Genomic DNA, 24,113 nt, shown 5'->3' with positions numbered 1-24,113 from the left:
ATTATGAGACTGACGCGCTACCTACTGCGCCAACGAGGCACAGTTTATCAATAATTCAAAAGAAAAAAATATCGATACCGACCTTCATATTTTGACAGTGACGTTCTAACCACCGTGCCAAAATGTATGGTCTGAAAGTCCACAACACCTGAGAAATAAACAATGATTTCATTCTAAAGTAAAAAATATAGATATGGACCTTAAGATGTGGTATCCACCTTGACAATAGTATGTCTTGTCTGAATGTCCAAAAACAATGAGAATTAATTTTTACTTCCTCTTCAGCCAACACTGTAATTTTACATAAAGCTTTGCTGCCCCGTGTGAGGATCGAACTCACGACCTTCAGATTATGAGACTGACGCAGTACCTACTGAGCCAACAAGGAACAGTTAATCAAAAATTCGAAAGGAAAAAATATCGATACCGACCTTTAGATTTTGACAGTGACGTTCTAACCACCGTGCCAAAATGTATGGTCTGAAAGTCCACAACATCTGAGAAATAAACAATGATTTCATTCTAAAGTAAAAAATATAGATATGGACCTTAAGATGTGGTATCCACCTTGACAATAGTATGTCTTGTCTGAAAGTCCAAAAACAATGAGAATTAATTTTTACTTCCTCTTCAGCCAACACTGTAATTTTACAATAAGCGTTACTGCCCCGTGTGAGGATCGAACTCACGACCTTCAGATTATGAGACTGACGCGCTACCTACTGCGCCAACGAGGCACAGGTTATCAGTAATTCGAAAGAAAAAAATATCGATACCGACCTTCAGATTTTGACAGTGACGTTCTAACCACCGTGCCAAAATGTATGGTCTGAAAGTCCACAACACCTGAGAAATAAACAATGATTTCATTCTAAAGTAAAAAATATAGATATGGACCTTAAGATGTGGTATCCACCTTGACAATAGTATGTCTTGTCTGAAAGTCCAAAAACAATGAGAATTAATTTTTACTTCCTCTTCAGCCAACACTGTAATTTTACATAAAGCTTTGCTGCCCCGTGTGAGGATCGAACTCACGACCTTCAGATTATGAGACTGACGCGCTACCTACTGCACCAACGAGGCACAGTTTACAAAATATAGATATGGACGTTAAGATGTGGTATCCACCTTGACAATAGTATGTATTGTCTTAAAGTCCAAAAACAATGAGAATTATTTTTTACTTCCTCTTCAGCCAACACTGTAATTTTACATAAAGCTTAGCTGCCCCGTGTGAGGATCGAACTCACGACCTTCAGATTATGAGACTGACGCACTACCTACTGCGCCAACGAGGCACAGTTTATCAATAATTCAAAAGAAAAAAATATCGATACCGACCTTCATATTTTGACAGTGACGTTCTAACCACCGTGCCAAAATGTATGGTCTGAAAGTCCACAACACCTGAGAAATAAACAATGATTTCATTCTAAAGTAAAAAATATAGATATGGACCTTAAGATGTGGTATCCACCTTGACAATAGTATGTCTTGTCTGAATGTCCAAAAACAATGAGAATTAATTTTTACTTCCTCTTCAGCCAACACTGTAATTTTACATAAAGCTTTGCTGCCCCGTGTGAGGATCGAACTCACGACCTTCAGATTATGAGACTGACGCAGTACCTACTGAGCCAACAAGGAACAGTTTATCAATAATTCAAAAGAAAAAAATATCGATACCGACCTTCAGATTTTGACAGTGACGTTCTAACCACCGTGCCAAAATGTATGGTCTGAAAGTCCACAACACCTGAGAAATAAACAATGATTTCATTCTAAAGTAAAAAATATAGATATGGACCTTAAGATGTGGTATCCACCTTGACAATAGTATGTCTTGTCTGAAAGTCCAAAAACAATGAAAATTTATTTTTACTTCCTCTTCAGCCAACACTGTATTTTACATAAATCTTTTCTGCCCCGTGTGAGGATCGAACTCACGACCTTCAGATTATGAGACTGACGCGTTACCTACTGCGCCAACGAGGCACAGTTTATCAATAATTCGAATGAAAAAAATATCGATACCGACCTTCAGATTTTGACAGTGACGTTCTAACCACCGTGCCAAAATGTATGGTCTGAAAGTCCACAACACCTGAGAAATAAACAATGATTTCATTCTAAAGTAAAAAATATAGATATGGACCTTAAGATGTGGTATCCACCTTGACAATAGTATGTCTTGTCTGAAAGTCCAAAAATAATGAGAATTAATTTTTACTTCCTCTTCAGCCAACACTGTAATTTTACAATAAGCGTTACTGCCCCGTGTGAGGATCGAACTCACGACCTTCAGATTATGAGACTGACGCGCTACCTACTGCGCCAACTAGGCACAGGTTATCAGTAATTCGAAAGAAAAAAATATCGATACCGACCTTCAGATTTTGACAGTGACGTTCTAACCACCGTGCCAAAATGTATGGTCTGAAAGTCCACAACACCTGAGAAATAAACAATGATTTCATTCTAAAGTAAAAAATATAGATATGGACCTTAAGATGTGGTATCCACCTTGACAATAGTATGTCTTGTCTGAAAGTCCAAAAACAATGAGAATTAATTTTTACTTCCTCTTCAGCCAACACTGTAATTTTACATGAAGCTTTGCTGCCCCGTGTGAGGATCGAACTCACGACCTTCAGATTATGAGACTGACGCGCTACCTACTGCACCAACGAGGCACAGTTTAAAAAATATAGATATGGACGTTAAGATGTGGTATCCACCTTGACAATAGTATGTATTGTCTTAAAGTCCAAGAACAATGAGAATTAATTTTTACTTCCTCTTCAGCCAACACTGTAATTTTACATAAAGCTTAGCTGCCCCGTGTGAGGATCGAACTCACGACCTTCAGATTATGAGACTGACGCGCTACCTACTGCGCCAACGAGGCACAGTTTATCAATAATTCGAAAGAAAAAAATATCGATACCGACCTTCATATTTTGACAGTGACGTTCTAACCACCGTGCCAAAATGTATGGTCTGAAAGTCCACAACACCTGAGAAATAAACAATGATTTCATTCTAAAGTAAAAAATATAGATATGGACCTTAAGATGTGGTATCCACCTTGACAATAGTATGTCTTGTCTGAAAGTCCAAAAACAATGAGAATTAATTTTTACTTCCTCTTCAGCCAACACTGTAATTTTACAATAAGCTTTACTGCCCCGTGTGAGGATCGAACTCACGACCTTCAGATTATGAGACTGACGCGCTACCTACTGCGCCAACGAGGCACAGTTTATCTATAATTCGAAAGGAAAAAATATCGATACCGACCTTCATATTTTGACAGTGACGTTCTAACCACCGTGCCAAAATGTATGGTCTGAAAGTCCACAACACCTGAGAAATAAACAATGATTTCATTCTAAAGTAAAAAATATAGATATGGACCTTAAGATGTGGTATCCACCTTGACAATAGTATGTCTTGTCTGAAAGTCCAAAAACAATGAGAATTAATTTTTACTTCCTCTTCAGCCAACACTGTAATTTTACATAAAGCTTTGCTGCCCCGTGTGAGGATCGAACTCACGACCTTCAGATTATGAGACTGACGCAGTACCTACTGAGCCAACAAGGAACAGTTTATCAATAATTCAAAAGAAAAAAATATTGATACCGACCTTCAGATTTTGACAGTGACGTTCTAACCACCGTGCCAAAATGTATGGTCTGAAAGTCCACAACACCTGAGAAATAAACAATGATTTCATTCTAAAGTAAAAAATATAGATATGGACCTTAAGATGTGGTATCCACCTTGACAATAGTATGTCTTGTCTGAAAGTCCAAAAACAATGAAAATTTATTTTTACTTCCTCTTCAGCCAACACTGTATTTTACATAAATCTTTTCTGCCCCGTGTGAGGATCGAACTCACGACCTTCAGATTATGAGACTGACGCGTTACCTACTGCGCCAACGAGCCACAGTTTATCAATAATTCGAATGAAAAAAATATCGATACCGACCTTCAGATTTTGACAGTGACGTTCTAACCACCGTGCCAAAATGTATGGTCTGAAAGTCCACAACACCTGAGAAATAAACAATGATTTCATTCTAAAGTAAAAAATATAGATATGGACCTTAAGATGTGGTATTAACCTTGACAATAGTATGTCTTGTCTGAAAGTCCAAAAACAATGAGAATTCATTTTTACTTCCTCTTCAGCCAACACTGTAATTTTACAATAAGCTTTACTGACCCGTGTGAGGATCGAACTCACGACCTTCAAATTATGAGACTGACGCGCTACCTACTGCGCCAACAACGCACAGGCTAGCAGTAATTCGAAAGAAAAAAATATCGATACCGACCTTCATATTTTGACAGTGACGTTCTAACCACCGTGCCAAAATGTATGGTCTGAAAGTCCACAACACCTGAGAAATAAACAATGATTTCATTCTAAAGTAAAAAATATAGATATGGACCTTAAGATGTGGTATCCACCTTGACAATAGTATGTCTTGTCTGAAAGTCCAAAAACAATGAGAATTAATTTTTACTTCCTCTTCAGCCAACACTGTAATTTTACAATAAGCATTACTGCCCCGTGTGAGGATCGAACTCACGACCTTCAGATTATGAGACTGACGCGCTACCAACTGTGCCAACGAGACACAGGTTATCAGTAATTCGAGAGAAAAAAATATCGATACCGACCTTCAGATTTTGACAGTGACGTTCTAACCACCGTGCCAAAATGTATGGTCTGAAAGTCCACAACACCTGAGAAATAAACAATGATTTCATTCTAAAGTAAAAAATATAGATATGGACCTTAAGATGTGGTATCCACCTTGACAATAGTATGTCTTGTCTGAAAGTCCAAAAACAATGAGAATTAATTTTTACTTCCTCTTCAGCCAACACTGTAATTTTACATAAAGCTTAGCTGCCCCGTGTGAGGATCGAACTCACGACCTTCAGATTATGAGACTGACGCGCTACCTACTGCGCCAACGAGGCACAGTTTATCAATAATTCAAAAGAAAAAAATATCGATACCGACCTTCATATTTTGACAGTGACGTTCTAACCACCGTGCCAAAATGTATGGTCTGAAAGTCCACAACACCTGAGAAATAAACAATGATTTCATTCTAAAGTAAAAAATATAGATATGGACCTTAAGATGTGGTATCCACCTTGACAATAGTATGTCTTGTCTGAAAGTCCAAAAACAATGAGAATTAATTTTTACTTCCTCTTCAGCCAACACTGTAATTTTACATAAATCTTTTCTGCCCCGTGTGAGGATAGAACTCACGACCTTCAGATTATGAGACTGACGCAGTACCTACTGAGCCAATAAGGAACAGCTTATCAATAATTCAAAAGAAAAAAATATTGATACCGACCTTCAGATTTTGACAGTGACGTTCTAACCACCGTGCCAAAATGTATGGTCTGAAAGTCCACAACACCTGAGAAATAAACAATGATTTCATTCTAAAGTAAAAAATATAGATATGGACCTTAAGATGTGGTATCCACCTTGACAATAGTATGTCTTGTCTGAAAGTCCAAAAACAATGAAAATTTATTTTTACTTCCTCTTCAGCCAACACTGTATTTTACATAAATCTTTTCTGCCCCGTGTGAGGATAGAACTCACGACCTTCAGATTATGAGACTGACGCGCTACCTACTGCGCCAACGAGGCACAGTTTATCAATAATTCGAATGAAAAAAATATCGATACCGACCTTCAGATTTTGACAGTGACGTTCTAACCACCGTGCCAAAATGTATGGTCTGAAAGTCCACAACACCTGAGAAATAAACAATGATTTCATTCTAAAGTAAAAAATATAGATATGGACCTTAAGATGTGGTATCCACCTTGACAATAGTATGTCTTGTCTGAAAGTCCAAAAACAATGAGAATTCATTTTTACTTCCTCTTCAGCCAACACTGTAATTTTACAATAAGCTTTACTGACCCGTGTGAGGATCGAACTCACGACCTTCAAATTATGAGACTGACGCGCTACCTACTGCGCCAACGACGCACAGGCTAGCAGTAATTCGAAAGAAAAAAATATCGATACCGACCTTCATATTTTGACAGTGACGTTCTAACCACCGTGCCAAAATGTATGGTCTGAAAGTCCACAACACCTGAGAAATAAACAATGATTTCATTCTAAAGTAAAAAATATAGATATGGACCTTAAGATGTGGTATCCACCTTGACAATAGTATGTCTTGTCTGAAAGTCCAAAAACAATGAGAATTAATTTTTACTTCCTCTTCAGCCAACACTGTAATTTTACAATAAGCATTACTGCCCCGTGTGAGGATCGAACTCACGACCTTCAGATTATGAGACTGACGCGCTACCTACTGTGCCAACGAGACACAGGTTATCAGTAATTCGAGAGAAAAAAATATCGATACCGACCTTCAGATTTTGACAGTGACGTTCTAACCACCGTGCCAAAATGTATGGTCTGAAAGTCCACAACACCTGAGAAATAAACAATGATTTCATTCTAAAGTAAAAAATATAGATATGGACCTTAAGATGTGGTATCCACCTTGACAATAGTATGTCTTGTCTGAAAGTCCAAAAACAATGAGAATTAATTTTTACTTCCTCTTCAGCCAACACTGTAATTTTACATAAAGCTTAGCTGCCCCGTGTGAGGATCGAACTCACGACCTTCAGATTATGAGACTGACGCGCTACCTACTGCGCCAACGAGGCACAGTTTATCAATAATTCAAAAGAAAAAAATATCGATACCGACCTTCATATTTTGACAGTGACGTTCTAACCACCGTGCCAAAATGTATGGTCTGAAAGTCCACAACACCTGAGAAATAAACAATGATTTCATTCTAAAGTAAAAAATATAGATATGGACCTTAAGATGTGGTATCCACCTTGACAATAGTATGTCTTGTCTGAATGTCCAAAAACAATGAGAATTAATTTTTACTTCCTATTCAGCCAACACTGTAATTTTACATAAAGCTTTGCTGCCCCGTGTGAGGATCGAACTCACAACCTTCAGATTATGAGACTGACGCAGTACCTACTGAGCCAACAAGGAACAGTTTATCAATAATTCAAAAGAAAAAAATATCGATACCGACCTTCAGATTTTGACAGTGACGTTCTAACCACCGTGCCAAAATGTATGGTCTGAAAGTCCACAACACCTGAGAAATAAACAATGATTTCATTCTAAAGTAAAAAATATAGATATGGACCTTAAGATGTGGTATCCACCTTGACAATAGTATGTCTTGTCTGAATGTCCAAAAACAATGAGAATTAATTTTTACTTCCTATTCAGCCAACACTGTAATTTTACATAAAGCTTTGCTGCCCCGTGTGAGGATCGAACTCACGACCTTCAGATTATGAGACTGACGCAGTACCTACTGAGCCAACAAGGAACAGTTTATCAATAATTCAAAAGAAAAAAATATCGATACCGACCTTCAGATTTTGACAGTGACGTTCTAACCACCGTGCCAAAATGTATGGTCTGAAAGTCCACAACACCTGAGAAATAAACAATGATTTCATTCTAAAGTAAAAAATATAGATATGGACCTTAAGATGTGGTATCCACCTTGACAATAGTATGTCTTGTCTGAAAGTCCAAAAACAATGAAAATTTATTTTTACTTCCTCTTCAGCCAACACTGTATTTTACATAAATCTTTTCTGCCCCGTGTGAGGATCGAACTCACGACCTTCAGATTATGAGACTGACGCGTTACCTACTGCGCCAACGAGGCACAGTTTATCAATAATTCGAATGAAAAAAATATCGATACCGACCTTCAGATTTTGACAGTGACGTTCTAACCACCGTGCCAAAATGTATGGTCTGAAAGTCCACAACACCTGAGAAATAAACAATGATTTCATTCTAAAGTAAAAAATATAGATATGGACCTTAAGATGTGGTATCCACCTTGACAATAGTATGTCTTGTCTGAAAGTCCAAAAACAATGAGAATTAATTTTTACTTCCTCTTCAGCCAACACTGTAATTTTACAATAAGCTTTACTGACCCGTGTGAGGATCGAACTCACGACCTTCAAATTATGAGACTGACGCGCTACCTACTGCGCCAACGACGCACAGGCTAGCAGTAATTCGAAAGAAAAAAATATCGATACCGACCTTCATATTTTGACAGTGACGTTCTAACCACCGTGCCAAAATGTATGGTCTGAAAGTCCACAACACCTGAGAAATAAACAATGATTTCATTCTAAAGTAAAAAAATATAGATATGGACCTTAAGATGTGGTATCCACCTTGACAATAGTATGTCTTGTCTGAAAGTCCAAAAACAATGAGAATTAATTTTTACTTCCTCTTCAGCCAACACTGTAATTTTACAATAAGCTTTACTGACCCGTGTGAGGATCGAACTCACGACCTTCAGATTATGAGACTGACGCGCTACCTACTGCGCCAACGACGCACAGGCTAGCAGTAATTCGAAAGAAAAAAATATCGATACCGACCTTCATATTTTGACAGTGACGTTCTAACCACCGTGCCAAAATGTATGGTCTGAAAGTCCACAACACCTGAGAAATAAACAATGATTTCATTCTAAAGTAAAAAATATAGATATGGACCTTAAGATGTGGTATCCACCTTGACAATAGTATGTCTTGTCTGAAAGTCCAAAAACAATGAGAATTAATTTTTACTTCCTCTTCAGCCAACACTGTAATTTTACATGAAGCTTTGCTGCCCCGTGTGAGGATCGAACTCACGACCTTCAGATTATGAGACTGACGCGCTACCTACTGCACCAACGAGGCACAGTTTAAAAAATATAGATATGGACGTTAAGATGTGGTATCCACCTTGACAATAGTATGTATTGTCTTAAAGTCCAAGAACAATGAGAATTAATTTTTACTTCCTCTTCAGCCAACACTGTAATTTTACATAAAGCTTAGCTGCCCCGTGTGAGGATCGAACTCACGACCTTCAGATTATGAGACTGACGCGCTACCTACTGCGCCAACGAGGCACAGTTTATCAATAATTCAAAAGAAAAAAATATCGATACCGACCTTCATATTTTGACAGTGACGTTCTAACCACCGTGCCAAAATGTATGGTCTGAAAGTCCACAACACCTGAGAAATAAACAATGATTTCATTCTAAAGTAAAAAATATAGATATGGACCTTAAGATGTGGTATCCACCTTGACAATAGTATGTCTTGTCTGAAAGTCCAAAAACAATGAGAATTAATTTTTACTTCCTCTTCAGCCAACACTGTAATTTTACAATAAGCTTTACTGACCCGTGTGAGGATCGAACTCACGACCTTCAGATTATGAGACTGACGCGCTACCTACTGCGCCAACGAGGCACAGTTTATCTATAATTCGAAAGGAAAAAATATCGATACCGACCTTCATATTTTGACAGTGACGTTCTAACCACCGTGCCAAAATGTATGGTCTGAAAGTCCACAACACCTGAGAAATAAACAATGATTTCATTCTAAAGTAAAAAATATAGATATGGACCTTAAGATGTGGTATCCACCTTGACAATAGTATGTCTTGTCTGAAAGTCCAAAAACAATGAAAATTAATTTTTACTTCCTCTTCAGCCAACACTGTAATTTTACATAAATCTTTTCTGCCCCGTGTGAGGATCGAACTCACGACCTTCAGATTATGAGACTGACGCAGTACCTACTGAGCCAACAAGGAACAGTTTATCAATAATTCAAAAGAAAAAAATATTGATACCGACCTTCAGATTTTGACAGTGACGTTCTAACCACCGTGCCAAAATGTATGGTCTGAAAGTCCACAACACCTGAGAAATAAACAATGATTTCATTCTAAAGTAAAAAATATAGATATGGACCTTAAGATGTGGTATCCACCTTGACAATAGTATGTCTTGTCTGAAAGTCCAAAAACAATGAAAATTTATTTTTACTTCCTCTTCAGCCAACACTGTATTTTACATAAATCTTTTCTGCCCCGTGTGAGGATCGAACTCACGACCTTCAGATTATGAGACTGACGCGCTACCTACTGCACCAACGAGGCACAGTTTAAAAAATATAGATATGGACGTTAAGATGTGGTATCCACCTTGACAATAGTATGTATTGTCTTAAAGTCCAAGAACAATGAGAATTAATTTTTACTTCCTCTTCAGCCAACACTGTAATTTTACATAAAGCTTAGCTGCCCCGTGTGAGGATCGAACTCACGACCTTCAGATTATGAGACTGACGCGCTACCTACTGCGCCAACGAGGCACAGTTTATCAATAATTCAAAAGAAAAAAATATCGATACCGACCTTCATATTTTGACAGTGACGTTCTAACCACCGTGCCAAAATGTATGGTCTGAAAGTCCACAACACCTGAGAAATAAACAATGATTTCATTCTAAAGTAAAAAATATAGATATGGACCTTAAGATGTGGTATCCACCTTGACAACAGTATGTCTTGTCTGAATGTCCAAAAACAATGAGAATTAATTTTTACTTCCTCTTCAGCCAACACTGTAATTTTACATAAAGCTTTGCTGCCCCGTGTGATGATCGAACTCACGACCTTCAGATTATGAGACTGACGCAGTACCTACTGAGCCAACAAGGAACAGTTAATCAAAAATTCGAAAGGAAAAAATATCGATACCGACCTTCAGATTTTGACAGTGACGTTCTAACCACCGTGCCAAAATGTATGGTCTGAAAGTCCACAACACCTGAGAAATAAACAATGATTTCATTCTAAAGTAAAAAATATAGATATGGACCTTAAGATGTGGTATCCACCTTGACAATAGTATGTCTTGTCTGAAAGTCCAAAAACAATGAGAATTTATTTTTACTTCCTCTTCAGCCAACACTGTAATTTTACAATAAGCATTACTGCCCCGTGTGAGGATCGAACTCACGACCTTCAGATTATGAGACTGACGCGCTACCTACTGCGCCAACGAGGCACAGGTTATCTATAATTCGAAAGAAAAAAATATCGATACCGACCTTCATATTTTGACAGTGACGTTCTAACCACCGTGCCAAAATGTATGGTCTGAAAGTCCACAACACCTGAGAAATAAACAATGATTTCATTCTAAAGTAAAAAATATAGATATGGACCTTAAGATGTGGTATCCACCTTGACAATAGTATGTCTTGTCTGAAAGTCCAAAAATAATGAGAATTAATTTTTACTTCCTCTTCAGCCAACACTGTAATTTTACAGTAAGCGTGACTGCCCCGTGTGAGGATCGAACTCACGACCTTCAGATTATGAGACTGACGCGCTACCTACTGCGCCAACGAGGAACAGGTTATCAGTAATTCGAAAGAAAAAATATCGATACCGACCTTCAGATTTTGACAGTGACGTTCTAACCACCGTGCCAAAATGTATGGTCTGAAAGTCCACAACACCTGAGAAATAAACAATGATTTCATTCTAAAGTAAAAAATATAGATATGGACCTTAAGATGTGGTATCCACCTTGACAATAGTATGTCTTGTCTGAAAGTCCAAGAACAATGAGAATTAATTTTTACTTCCTCTTCAGCCAACACTGTAATTTTACATATTGCTTTGCTACCCCGTGTGAGGATCGAACTCAAGACCTTCAGATTATGAGACTGACGCGCTACCTACTGCGCCAACGAGGCACAGTTTATCAATAATTCAAAAGAAAAAAATATCGATACCGACCTTCATATTTTGACAGTGACGTTCTAACCACCGTGCCAAAATGTATGGTCTGAAAGTCCACAACACCTGAGAAATAAACAATGATTTCATTCTAAAGTAAAAAATATAGATATGGACCTTAAGATGTGGTATCCACCTTGACAATAGTATGTCTTGTCTGAATGTCCAAAAACAATGAGAATTAATTTTTACTTCCTCTTCAGCCAACACTGTAATTTTACATAAAGCTTTGCTGCCCCGTGTGAGGATCGAACTCACGACCTTCAGATTATGAGACTGACGCAGTACCTACTGAGCCAACAAGGAACAGTTTATCAAAAATTCGAAAGGAAAAAATATCGATACCGACCTTCAGATTTTGACAGTGACGTTCTAACCACCGTGCCAAAATGTATGGTCTGAAAGTCCACAACATCTGAGAAATAAACAATGATTTCATTCTAAAGTAAAAAAATATAGATATGGACCTTAAGATGTGGTATCCACCTTGACAATAGTATGTCTTGTCTGAATGTCCAAAAACAATGAGAATTAATTTTTACTTCCTCTTCAGCCAACACTGTAATTTTACATAAAGCTTTGCTGCCCCGTGTGAGGATCGAACTCACGACCTTCAGATTATGAGACTGACGCAGTACCTACTGAGCCAACAAGGAACATTTTATCAATAATTCGAAAGGAAAAAATATCGATACCGACCTTCAGATTTTGACAGTGACGTTCTAACCACCGTGCCAAAATGTATGGTCTGAAAGTCCACAACATCTGAGAAATAAACAATGATTTCATTCTAAAGTAAAAAATATAGATATGGACCTTAAGATGTGGTATCCACCTTGACAATAGTATGTCTTGTCTGAATGTCCAAAAACAATGAGAATTAATTTTTACTTCCTCTTCAGCCAACACTGTAATTTTACATAAAGCTTTGCTGCCCCGTGTGAGGATCGAACTCACGACCTTCAGATTATGAGACTGACGCGCTACCTACTGCGCCAACGAGGCACAGGTTATCAGTAATTCGAAAGAAAAAAATATCGATACCGACCTTCAGATTTTGACAGTGACGTTCTAACCACCGTGCCAAAATGTATGGTCTGAAAGTCCACAACACCTGAGAAATAAACAATGATTTCATTCTAAAGTAAAAAATATAGATATGGACCTTAAGATGTGGTATCCACCTTGACAATAGTATGTCTTGTCTGAAAGTCCAAAAACAATGAGAATTAATTTTTACTTCCTCTTCAGCCAACACTGTAATTTAACATAATGCTTTGCTGCCCCGTGTGAGGATCGAACTCACGACCTTCAGATTATGAGACTGACGCGCTACCTACTGCACCAACGAGGCACAGTTTAAAAAATATAGATATGGACGTTAAGATGTGGTATTCATCTTGACAATAGTATGTATTGTCTTAAAGTCCAAGAACAATGAGAATTAATTTTTACTTCCTCTTCAGCCAACACTATAATTTTACATAAAGCTTAGCTGCCCCGTGTGAGGATCGAACTCACGACCTTCAGATTATGAGACTGACGCAGTACCTACTGAGCCAACAAGGAACAGTTTATCAATAATTCAAAAGAAAAAAATATCGATACCGACCTTCAGATTTTGACAGTGACGTTCTAACCACCGTGCCAAAATGTATGGTCTGAAAGTCCACAACACCTGAGAAATAAACAATGATTTCATTCTAAAGTAAAAAATATAGATATGGACCTTAAGATGTGGTATCCACCTTGACAATAGTATGTCTTGTCTGAAAGTCCAAAAACAATGAGAATTAATTTTTACTTCCTCTTCAGCCAACACTGTAATTTTACAATAAGCGTTACTGCCCCGTGTGAGGATCGAACTCAAGACCTTCAGATTATGAGACTGACGCGCTACCTACTGCGCCAACGAGGCACAGTTTATCAATAATTCAAAAGAAAAAAATATCGATACCGACCTTCATATTTTGACAGTGACGTTCTAACCACCGTGCCAAAATGTATGGTCTGAAAGTCCACAACACCTGAGAAATAAACAATGATTTCATTCTAAAGTAAAAAATATAGATATGGACCTTAAGATGTGGTATCCACCTTGACAATAGTATGTCTTGTCTGAATGTCCAAAAACAATGAGAATTAATTTTTACTTCCTCTTCAGCCAACACTGTAATTTTACATAAAGCTTTGCTGCCCCGTGTGAGGATCGAACTCACGACCTTCAGATTATGAGACTGACGCAGTACCTACTGAGCCAACAAGGAACATTTTATCAATAATTCGAAAGGAAAAAATATCGATACCGACCTTCAGATTTTGACAGTGACGTTCTAACCACCGTGCCAAAATGTATGGTCTGAAAGTCCACAACACCTGAGAAATAAACAATGATTTCATTCTAAAGTAAAAAATATAGATATGGACCTTAAGATGTGGTATCCACCTTGACAATAGTATGTCTTGTCTGAATGTCCAAAAACAATGAGAATTAATTTTTACTTCCTCTTCAGCCAACACTGTAATTTTACATAAAGCTTTGCTGCCCCGTGTGAGGATCGAACTCACGACCTTCAGATTATGAGACTGACGCGCTACCTACTGCGCCAACGAGGCACAGGTTATCAATAATTCGAAAGAAAAAAATATCGATACCGACCTTCAGATTTTGACAGTGACGTTCTAACCACCGTGCCAAAATGTATGGTCTGAAAGTCCACAACACCTGAGAAATAAACAATGATTTCATTCTAAAGTAAAAAATATAGATATGGACCTTAAGATGTGGTATCCACCTTGACAATAGTATGTCTTGTCTGAAAGTCCAAAAACAATGAGAATTAATTTTTACTTCCTCTTCAGCCAACACTGTAATTTTACATAAAGCTTTGCTGCCCCGTGTGAGGATCGAACTCACGACCTTCAGATTATGAGACTGACGCGCTACCTACTGCGCCAACGAGGCACAGTTTAAAAAATATAGATATGGACGTTAAGATGTGGTATCCACCTTGACAATAGTATGTCTTGTCTGAAAGTCCAAGAACAATGAGAATTAATTTTTACTTCCTCTTCAGCCAACACTATAATTTTACATAAAGCTTAGCTGCCCCGTGTGAGGATCGAACTCACGACCTTCAGATTATGAGACTGACGCAGTACCTACTGAGCCAACAAGGAACAGTTTATCAATAATTCGAAAGAAAAAAATATCGATACCGACCTTCAGATTTTGACAGTGACGTTCTAACCACCGTGCCAAAATGTATGGTCTGAAAGTCCACAACACCTGAGAAATAAACAATGATTTCATTCTAAAGTAAAAAATATAGATATGGACCTTAAGATGTGGTATCCACCTTGACAATAGTATGTCTTGTCTGAAAGTCCAAAAACAATGAGAATTAATTTTTACTTCCTCTTCAGCCAACACTGTAATTTTACAATAAGCGTTACTGCCCCGTGTGAGGATCGAACTCACGACCTTCAGATTATGAGACTGACGCGCTACCTACTGCGCCAACGAGGCACAGTTTATCTATAATTCGAAAGGAAAAAATATCGATACCGACCTTCATATTTTGACAGTGACGTTCTAACCACCGTGCCAAAATGTATGGTCTGAAAGTCCACAACACCTGAGAAATAAACAATGATTTCATTCTAAAGTAAAAAATATAGATATGGACCTTAAGATGTGGTATCCACCTTGACAATAGTATGTCTTGTCTGAAAGTCCAAAAACAATGAGAATTAATTTTTACTTCCTCTTCAGCCAACACTGTAATTTTACATAAAGCTTTGCTGCCCCGTGTGAGGATCGAACTCACGACCTTCAGGTTATGAGACTGACGCGCTACCTACTGCACCAACGAGGCACAGTTTAAAAAATATAGATATGGACGTTAAGATGTGGTATCCACCTTGACAATAGTATGTATTGTCTTAAAGTCCAAGAACAATGAGAATTAATTTTTACTTCCTCTTCAGCCAACACTGTAATTTTACATAAAGCTTAGCTGCCCCGTGTGAGGATCGAACTCACGACCTTCAGATTATGAGACTGACGCGCTACCTACTGCCCCAACGAGGCACAGTTTATCAATAATTCAAAAGAAAAAAATATCGATACCGACCTTCATATTTTGACAGTGACGTTCTAACCACCGTGCCAAAATGTATGGTCTGAAAGTCCACAACACCTGAGAAATAAACAATGATTTCATTCTAAAGTAAAAAATATAGATATGGACCTTAAGATGTGGTATCCACCTTGACAATAGTATGTCTTGTCTGAATGTCCAAAAACAATGAGAATTAATTTTTACTTCCTCTTCAGCCAACACTGTAATTTTACATAAAGCTTTGCTGCCCCGTGTGAGGATCGAACTCACAACCTTCAGATTATGAGACTGACGCAGTACCTACTGAGCCAACAAGGAACAGTTTATCAATAATTCAAAAGAAAAAAATATCGATACCGACCTTCAGATTTTGACAGTGACGTTCTAACCACCGTGCCAAAATGTATGGTCTGAAAGTCCACAACACCTGAGAAATAAACAATGATTTCATTCTAAAGTAAAAAATATAGATATGGACCTTAAGATGTGGTATCGACCTTGACAATAGTATGTCTTGTCTGAAAGTCCAAAAACAATGAAAATTTATTTTTACTTCCTCTTCAGCCAACACTGTATTTTACATAAATCTTTTCTGCCCCGTGTGAGGATCGAACTCACGACATTCAGATTATGAGACTGACGCGTTACCTACTGCGCCAACGAGGCACAGTTTATCAATAATTCGAATGAAAAAAATATCGATACCGACCTTCAGATTTTGACAGTGACGTTCTAACCACCGTGCCAAAATGTATGGTCTGAAAGTCCACAACACCTGAGAAATAAACAATGATTTCATTCTAAAGTAAAAAATATAGATATGGACCTTAAGATGTGGTATCCACCTTGACAATAGTATGTCTTGTCTGAAAGTCCAAAAACAATGAGAATTAATTTTTACTTCCTCTTCAGCCAACACTGTAATTTTACAATAAGCTTTACTGACCCGTGTGAGGATCGAACTCACGACCTTCAAATTATGAGACTGACGCGCTACCTACTGCGCCAACGACGCACAGGCTAGCAGTAATTCGAAAGAAAAAAATATCGATACCGACCTTCATATTTTGACAGTGACGTTCTAACCACCGTGCCAAAATGTATGGTCTGAAAGTCCACAACACCTGAGAAATAAACAATGATTTCATTCTAAAGTAAAAAATATAGATATGGACCTTAAGATGTGGTATCCACCTTGACAATAGTATGTCTTGTCTGAAAGTCCAAAAACAATGAGAATTAATTTTTACTTCCTCTTCAGCCAACACTGTAATTTTACAATAAGCATTACTGCCCCGTGTGAGGATCGAACTCACGACCTTCAGATTATGAGACTGACGCGCTACCTACTGTGCCAACGAGACACAGGTTATCAGTAATTCGAAAGAAAAAAATATCGATACCGACCTTCATATTTTGACAGTGACGTTCTAACCACTGTGCCAAAATGTATGGTCTGAAAGTCCACAACACCTGAGAAATAAACAATGATTTCATTCTAAAGTAAAAAATATAGATATGGACGTTAAGATGTGGTATCCACCTTGACAATAGTATGTCTTGTCTGAAAGTCCAAAAACAATGAGAATTAATTTTTACTTCCTCTTCAGCCAACACTGTAATTTTACATAAATCTTTGCTGCTCAGTGTGAGGATCGAACTCACGACTTTCAGATTATGAGACTGACGCGCTACCTACTGCGCCAACGAGGCACAGTTTATCAATAATTCGAAAGAAAAAAATATCGATACCGACCTTCATATTTTGACAGTGACGTTCTAACCACCGTGCCAAAATGTATGGTCTGAAAGTCCACAACACCTGAGAAATAAACAATGATTTCATTCTAAAGTAAAAAATATAGATATGGACCTTAAGATGTGGTATCCACCTTGACAATAGTATGTCTTGTCTGAAAGTCCAAAAACAATGAGAATTAATTTTTACTTCCTCTTCAGCCAACACTGTAATTTTACAATAAGCGTTACTGCCCCGTGTGAGGATCGAACTCACGACCTTCAGATTATGAGACTGACGCGCTACCTACTGCGCCAACGAGGCACAGTTTATCTATAATTCGAAAGGAAAAAATATCGATACCGACCTTCATATTTTGACAGTGACGTTCTAACCACCGTGCCAAAATGTATGGTCTGAAAGTCCACAACACCTGAGAAATAAACAATGATTTCATTCTAAAGTAAAAAATATAGATATGGACCTTAAGATGTGGTATCCACCTTGACAATAGTATGTCTTGTCTGAAAGTCCAAAAACAATGAAAATTTATTTTTACTTCCTCTTCAGCCAACACTGTAATTTTACATAAATCTTTTCTGCCCCGTGTGAGGATAGAACTCACGACCTTCAGATTATGAGACTGACGCGCTACCTACTGCGCCAACGAGGCACAGTTTATCAATAATTCGAATGAAAAAAATATCGATACCGACCTTCAGATTTTGACAGTGACGTTCTAACCACCGTGCCAAAATGTATGGTCTGAAAGTCCACAACACCTGAGATATAAACAATGATTTCATTCTAAAGTAAAAAATATAGATATGGACCTTAAGATGTGGTATTAACCTTGACAATAGTATGTCTTGTCTGAAAGTCCAAAAACAATGAGAATTCATTTTTACTTCCTCTTCAGCCAACACTGTAATTTTACAATAAGCTTTACTGACCCGTGTGAGGATCGAACTCACGACCTTCAAATTATGAGACTGCCGCGCTACCTACTGCGCCAACAACGCACAGGCTAGCAGTAATTCGAAAGAAAAAAATATCGATACCGACCTTCATATTTTGACAGTGACGTTCTAACCACCGTGCCAAAATGTATGGTCTGAAAGTCCACAACACCTGAGAAATAAACAATGATTTCATTCTAAAGTAAAAAATATAGATATGGACCTTAAGATGTGGTATCCACCTTGACAATAGTATGTCTTGTCTGAAAGTCCAAAAACAATGAGAATTAATTTTTACTTCCTCTTCAGCCAACACTGTAATTTTACAATAAGCATTACTGCCCCGTGTGAGGATCGAACTCACGACCTTCAGATTATGAGACTGACGCGCTACCTACTGTGCCAACGAGACACAGGTTATCAGTAATTCGAGAGAAAAAAATATCGATACCGACCTTCATATATTGACAGTGACGTTCTAACCACCGTGCCAAAATGTATGGTCTGAAAGTCCACAACACCTGAGAAATAAACAATGATTTCATTCTAAAGTAAAAAATATAGATATGGACCTTAAGATGTGGTATCCACCTTGACAATAGTATGTCTTGTCTGAAAGTCCAAAAACAATGAGAATTAATTTTTACTTCCTCTTCAGCCAACACTGTAATTTTACATAAAGCTTTCCTGCCCCGTGTGAGGATCGAACTCACGACCTTCAGATTATGAGACTGACGCGCTACCTACTGCGCCAACGACGCACAGGCTAGCAGTAATTCGAAAGAAAAAAATATCGATACCGACCTTCATATTTTGACAGTGACGTTCTAACCACCGTGCCAAAATGTATGGTCTGAAAGTCCACAACACCTGAGAAATAAACAATGATTTCATTCTAAAGTAAAAAATATAGATATGGACCTTAAGATGTGGTATCCACCTTGACAATAGTATGTCTTGTCTGAAAGTCCAAAAACAATGAGAATTAATTTTTACTTCCTCTTCAGCCAACACTGTAGTTTTACATAAAGCTTTCCTGCCCCGTGTGAGGATCGAACTCACGACCTTCAGATTATGAGACTGACGCGCTACCTACTGCGCCAACGAGGCACAGTTTATCTATAATTCGAAAGGAAAAAATATCGATACCGACCTTCATATTTTGACAGTGACGTTCTAACCACCGTGCCAAAATGTATGGTCTGAAAGTCCACAACACCTGAGAAATAAACAATGATTTCATTCTAAAGTAAAAAATATAGATATGGACCTTAAGATGTGGTATCCACCTTGACAATAGTATGTCTTGTCTGAAAGTCCAAAAACAATGAGAATTAATTTTTACTTCCTCTTCAGCCAACACTGTAATTTTACAATAAGCATTACTGCCCCGTGTGAGGATCGAACTCACGACCTTCAGATTATGAGACTGACGCGCTACCTACTGCGCCAACGAGGCACAGGTTATCAGTAATTCGAAAGAAAAAAATATCGATACCGACCTTCAGATTTTGACAGTGACGTTCTAACCACCGTGCCAAAATGTATGGTCTGAAAGTCCACAACACCTGAGAAATAAACAATGATTTCATTCTAAAGTAAAAAATATAGATATGGACCTTAAGATGTGGTATCCACCTTGACAATAGTATGTCTTGTCTGAAAGTCCAAAAACAATGAGAATTAATTTTTACTTCCTCTTCAGCCAACACTGTAATTTTACATAAAGCTTTGCTGCCCCGTGTGAGGATCGAACTCACGACCTTCAGATTATGAGACTGACGCGCTACCTACTGCGCCAACGATGCACAGGTTAGCAGTAATTCGAAAGAAAAAAATATCGATACCGACCTTCATATTTTGACAGTGACGTTCTAACCACCGTGCCAAAATGTATGGTCTGAAAGTCCACAACACCTGAGAAATAAACAATGATTTCATTCTAAAGTAAAAAATATAGATATGGACCTTAAGATGTGGTATCCACCTTGACAATAGTATGTCTTGTCTGAAAGTCCAAAAACAATGAGAATTAATTTTTACTTCCTCTTCAGCCAACACTGTAGTTTTACATAAAGCTTTCCTGCCCCGTGTGAGGATCGAACTCACGACCTTCAGATTATGAGACTGACGCGCTACCTACTGCGCCAACGAGGCACAGTTTATCTATAATTCGAAAGGAAAAAATATCGATACCGACCTTCATATTTTGACAGTGACGTTCTAACCACCGTGCCAAAATGTATGGTCTGAAAGTCCACAACACCTGAGAAATAAACAATGATTTCATTCTAAAGTAAAAAATATAGATATGGACCTTAAGATGTGGTATCCACCTTGACAATAGTATGTCTTGTCTGAAAGTCCAAAAACAATGAGAATTAATTTTTACTTCCTCTTCAGCCAACACTGTAATTTTACAATAAGCATTACTGCCCCGTGTGAGGATCGAACTCACGACCTTCAGATTATGAGACTGACGCGCTACCTACTGCGCCAACGAGGCACAGTTTATCTATAATTCGAAAGGAAAAAATATCGATACCGACCTTCATATTTTGACAGTGACGTTCTAACCACCGTGCCAAAATGTATGGTCTGAAAGTCCACAACACCTGAGAAATAAACAATGATTTCATTCTAAAGTAAAAAATATAGATATGGACCTTAAGATGTGGTATCCACCTTGACAATAGTATGTCTTGTCTGAAAGTCCAAAAACAATGAGAATTAATTTTTACTTCCTCTTCAGCCAACACTGTAATTTTACATAAATCTTTTCTGCCCCGTGTGAGGATCGAACTCACGACCTTCAGATTATGAGACTGACGCGCTACCTACTGTGCCAACGAGACACAGGTTATCAGTAATTCGAAAGAAAAAAATATCGATACCGACCTTCATATTTTGACAGTGACGTTCTAACCACTGTGCCAAAATGTATGGTCTGAAAGTCCACAACACCTGAGAAATAAACAATGATTTCATTCTAAAGTAAAAAATATAGATATGGACCTTAAGATGTGGTATCCACCTTGACAATAGTATGTCTTGTCTGAAAGTCCAAAAACAATGAGAATTAATTTTTACTTCCTCTTCAGCCAACACTGTAATTTTACATAAAGCTTTCCTGCCCCGTGTGAGGATCGAACTCACGACCTTCAGATTATGAGACTGACGCGCTACCTACTGCGCCAACGAGGCACAGTTTATCTATAATTCGAAAGGAAAAAATATCGATACCGACCTTCATATTTTGACAGTGACGTTCTAACCACCGTGCCAAAATGTATGGTCTGAAAGTCCACAACACCTGAGAAATAAACAATGATTTCATTCTAAAGTAAAAAATATAGATATGGACCTTAAGATGTGGTATCCACCTTGACAATAGTATGTCTTGTCTGAAAGTCCAAAAACAATGAGAATTAATTTTTACTTCCTCTTCAGCCAACACTGTAGTTTTACATAAAGCTTTCCTGCCCCGTGTGAGGATCGAACTCACGACCTTCAGATTATGAGACTGACGCGCTACCTACTGCGCCAACGAGGCACAGTTTATCTATAATTCGAAAGGAAAAAATATCGATACCGACCTTCATATTTTGACAGTGACGTTCTAACCACCGTGCCAAAATGTATGGTCTGAAAGTCCACAACACCTGAGAAATAAACAATGATTTCATTCTAAAGTAAAAAATATAGATATGGACCTTAAGATGTGGTATCCACCTTGACAATAGTATGTCTTGTCTGAAAGTCCAAAAACAATGAGAATTAATTTTTACTTCCTCTTCAGCCAACACTGTAATTTTACAATAAAGCTTTACTGCCCCGTGTGAGGATCGAACTCACGACCTTCAGATTATGAGACTGACGCGCTACCTACTGCGCCAACGAGGCACAGTTTATCAATAATTCGAAAGAAAAAAATATCGATACCGACCTTCATATTTTGACAGTGACGTTCTAACCACCGTGCCAAAATGTATGGTCTGAAAGTCCACAACACCTGAGAAATAAACAATGATTTCATTCTAAAGTAAAAAATATAGATATGGACCTTAAGATGTGGTATCCACCTTGACAATAGTATGTCTTGTCTGAAAGTCCAAAAACAATGAGAATTAATTTTTACTTCCTCTTCAGCCAACACTGTAATTTTACAATAAAGCGTTACTGCCCCGTGTGAGGATCGAACTCACGACCTTCAGATTATGAGACTGACGCGCTACCTACTGCGCCAACGAGGCACAGTTTATCAATAATTCGAAAGAAAAAAATATCGATACCGACCTTCATATTTTGACAGTGACGTTCTAACCACCGTGCCAAAATGTATGGTCTGAAAGTCCACAACACCTGAGAAATAAACAATGATTTCATTCTAAAGTAAAAAATATAGATATGGACCTTAAGATGTGGTATCCACCTTGACAATAGTATGTCTTGTCTGAAAGTCCAAAAACAATGAGAATTAATTTTTACTTCCTCTTCAGCCAACACTGTAATTTTACATAAAGCTTTACTGCCCCGTGTGAGGATCGAACTCACGACCTTCAGATTATGAGACTGACGCGCTACCTACTGCGCCAACGAGGCACAGTTTATCAATAATTCGAAATAAAAAAATATCGATACCGACCTTCATATTTTGACAGTGACGTTCTAACCACCGTGCCAAAATGTATGGTCTGAAAGTCCACAACACCTGAGAAATAAACAATGATTTCATTCTAAAGTAAAAAATATAGATATGGACCTTAAGATGTGGTATCCACCTTGACAATAGTATGTCTTGTCTGAAAGTCCAAAAACAATGAGAATTAATTTTTACTTCCTCTTCAGCCAACACTGTAATTTTACATAAAGCTTAGCTGCCCCGTGTGAGGATCGAACTCACGACCTTCAGATTATGAGACTGACGCGCTACCTACTGCGCCAACGAGGCACAGTTTATCAATAATTCGAAATAAAAAAATATCGATACCGACCTTCAGATTTTGACAGTGACGTTCTAACCACCGTGCCAAAATGTATGGTCTGAAAGTCCACAACACCTGAGAAATAAACAATGATTTCATTCTAAAGTAAAAAATATAGATATGGACCTTAAGATGTGGTATCCACCTTGACAATAGTATGTCTTGTCTGAATGTCCAAAAACAATGAGAATTAATTTTTACTTCCTCTTCAGCCAACACTGTAATTTTACATAAAGCTTTGCTGCCCCGTGTGAGGATCGAACTCACGACCTTCAGATTATGAGACTGACGCAGTACCTACTGAGCCAACAAGGAACAGTTTATCACTAATTCAAAAGAAAAAAATATCGATACCGACCTTCAGATTTTGACAGTGACGTTCTAACCACCGTGCCAAAATGTATGGTCTGAAAGTCCACAACACCTGAGAAATAAACAATGATTTCATTCTAAAGTAAAAAATATAGATATGGACCTTAAGATGTGGTATCCACCTTGACAATAGTATGTCTTGTCTGAAAGTCCAAAAACAATGAGAATTAATTTTTACT

At 37.9% G+C, this 24,113-nt stretch overlaps 23 non-coding genes across 23 annotated transcripts; all 23 read right to left on the bottom strand.

Moving 5' to 3' along the window:
* Positions 1–664: 664 nt before the first annotated feature.
* Positions 665–737, bottom strand: trnam-cau (transfer RNA methionine (anticodon CAU)). The gene has a single exon. It is a non-coding gene; the product is annotated as a tRNA-Met (tRNA).
* A 2,101-nt stretch (positions 738–2,838) lies between these two features.
* On the bottom strand, positions 2,839–2,911 carry trnam-cau (transfer RNA methionine (anticodon CAU)). The gene has a single exon. It is a non-coding gene; the product is annotated as a tRNA-Met (tRNA).
* Positions 2,912–3,187: 276 nt separating this feature from the next.
* Positions 3,188–3,260, bottom strand: trnam-cau (transfer RNA methionine (anticodon CAU)). Its single transcript has one exon. It is a non-coding gene; the product is annotated as a tRNA-Met (tRNA).
* A 1,671-nt stretch (positions 3,261–4,931) lies between these two features.
* trnam-cau (transfer RNA methionine (anticodon CAU)) lies at positions 4,932–5,004 on the bottom strand. The gene has a single exon. It is a non-coding gene; the product is annotated as a tRNA-Met (tRNA).
* Positions 5,005–6,675: 1,671 nt separating this feature from the next.
* On the bottom strand, positions 6,676–6,748 carry trnam-cau (transfer RNA methionine (anticodon CAU)). The gene has a single exon. It is a non-coding gene; the product is annotated as a tRNA-Met (tRNA).
* Positions 6,749–8,984: 2,236 nt separating this feature from the next.
* On the bottom strand, positions 8,985–9,057 carry trnam-cau (transfer RNA methionine (anticodon CAU)). The gene has a single exon. It is a non-coding gene; the product is annotated as a tRNA-Met (tRNA).
* Positions 9,058–10,245: 1,188 nt separating this feature from the next.
* On the bottom strand, positions 10,246–10,318 carry trnam-cau (transfer RNA methionine (anticodon CAU)). Its single transcript has one exon. It is a non-coding gene; the product is annotated as a tRNA-Met (tRNA).
* A 625-nt stretch (positions 10,319–10,943) lies between these two features.
* On the bottom strand, positions 10,944–11,016 carry trnam-cau (transfer RNA methionine (anticodon CAU)). Its single transcript has one exon. It is a non-coding gene; the product is annotated as a tRNA-Met (tRNA).
* A 1,672-nt stretch (positions 11,017–12,688) lies between these two features.
* Positions 12,689–12,761, bottom strand: trnam-cau (transfer RNA methionine (anticodon CAU)). The gene has a single exon. It is a non-coding gene; the product is annotated as a tRNA-Met (tRNA).
* Positions 12,762–14,299: 1,538 nt separating this feature from the next.
* trnam-cau (transfer RNA methionine (anticodon CAU)) lies at positions 14,300–14,372 on the bottom strand. The gene has a single exon. It is a non-coding gene; the product is annotated as a tRNA-Met (tRNA).
* Positions 14,373–14,648: 276 nt separating this feature from the next.
* trnam-cau (transfer RNA methionine (anticodon CAU)) lies at positions 14,649–14,721 on the bottom strand. The gene has a single exon. It is a non-coding gene; the product is annotated as a tRNA-Met (tRNA).
* A 491-nt stretch (positions 14,722–15,212) lies between these two features.
* On the bottom strand, positions 15,213–15,285 carry trnam-cau (transfer RNA methionine (anticodon CAU)). The gene has a single exon. It is a non-coding gene; the product is annotated as a tRNA-Met (tRNA).
* Positions 15,286–17,869: 2,584 nt separating this feature from the next.
* trnam-cau (transfer RNA methionine (anticodon CAU)) lies at positions 17,870–17,942 on the bottom strand. The gene has a single exon. It is a non-coding gene; the product is annotated as a tRNA-Met (tRNA).
* Positions 17,943–19,614: 1,672 nt separating this feature from the next.
* Positions 19,615–19,687, bottom strand: trnam-cau (transfer RNA methionine (anticodon CAU)). The gene has a single exon. It is a non-coding gene; the product is annotated as a tRNA-Met (tRNA).
* A 276-nt stretch (positions 19,688–19,963) lies between these two features.
* On the bottom strand, positions 19,964–20,036 carry trnam-cau (transfer RNA methionine (anticodon CAU)). Its single transcript has one exon. It is a non-coding gene; the product is annotated as a tRNA-Met (tRNA).
* A 625-nt stretch (positions 20,037–20,661) lies between these two features.
* trnam-cau (transfer RNA methionine (anticodon CAU)) lies at positions 20,662–20,734 on the bottom strand. The gene has a single exon. It is a non-coding gene; the product is annotated as a tRNA-Met (tRNA).
* A 276-nt stretch (positions 20,735–21,010) lies between these two features.
* trnam-cau (transfer RNA methionine (anticodon CAU)) lies at positions 21,011–21,083 on the bottom strand. The gene has a single exon. It is a non-coding gene; the product is annotated as a tRNA-Met (tRNA).
* Positions 21,084–21,708: 625 nt separating this feature from the next.
* trnam-cau (transfer RNA methionine (anticodon CAU)) lies at positions 21,709–21,781 on the bottom strand. Its single transcript has one exon. It is a non-coding gene; the product is annotated as a tRNA-Met (tRNA).
* A 276-nt stretch (positions 21,782–22,057) lies between these two features.
* On the bottom strand, positions 22,058–22,130 carry trnam-cau (transfer RNA methionine (anticodon CAU)). The gene has a single exon. It is a non-coding gene; the product is annotated as a tRNA-Met (tRNA).
* Positions 22,131–22,407: 277 nt separating this feature from the next.
* trnam-cau (transfer RNA methionine (anticodon CAU)) lies at positions 22,408–22,480 on the bottom strand. Its single transcript has one exon. It is a non-coding gene; the product is annotated as a tRNA-Met (tRNA).
* Positions 22,481–22,757: 277 nt separating this feature from the next.
* On the bottom strand, positions 22,758–22,830 carry trnam-cau (transfer RNA methionine (anticodon CAU)). Its single transcript has one exon. It is a non-coding gene; the product is annotated as a tRNA-Met (tRNA).
* Positions 22,831–23,106: 276 nt separating this feature from the next.
* On the bottom strand, positions 23,107–23,179 carry trnam-cau (transfer RNA methionine (anticodon CAU)). The gene has a single exon. It is a non-coding gene; the product is annotated as a tRNA-Met (tRNA).
* A 276-nt stretch (positions 23,180–23,455) lies between these two features.
* trnam-cau (transfer RNA methionine (anticodon CAU)) lies at positions 23,456–23,528 on the bottom strand. The gene has a single exon. It is a non-coding gene; the product is annotated as a tRNA-Met (tRNA).
* Between the last annotated feature and the right edge of the window lie 585 nt (positions 23,529–24,113).

The sequence above is a fragment of the Salvelinus alpinus genome, chromosome 2 (assembly GCF_045679555.1).
Source record: "Salvelinus alpinus chromosome 2, SLU_Salpinus.1, whole genome shotgun sequence".
Taxonomy (NCBI): domain Eukaryota; kingdom Metazoa; phylum Chordata; class Actinopteri; order Salmoniformes; family Salmonidae; genus Salvelinus; species Salvelinus alpinus.
Note: the sequence above shows the minus strand (reverse complement) of the source record. Positions and strands in the feature narration are given on the sequence as shown.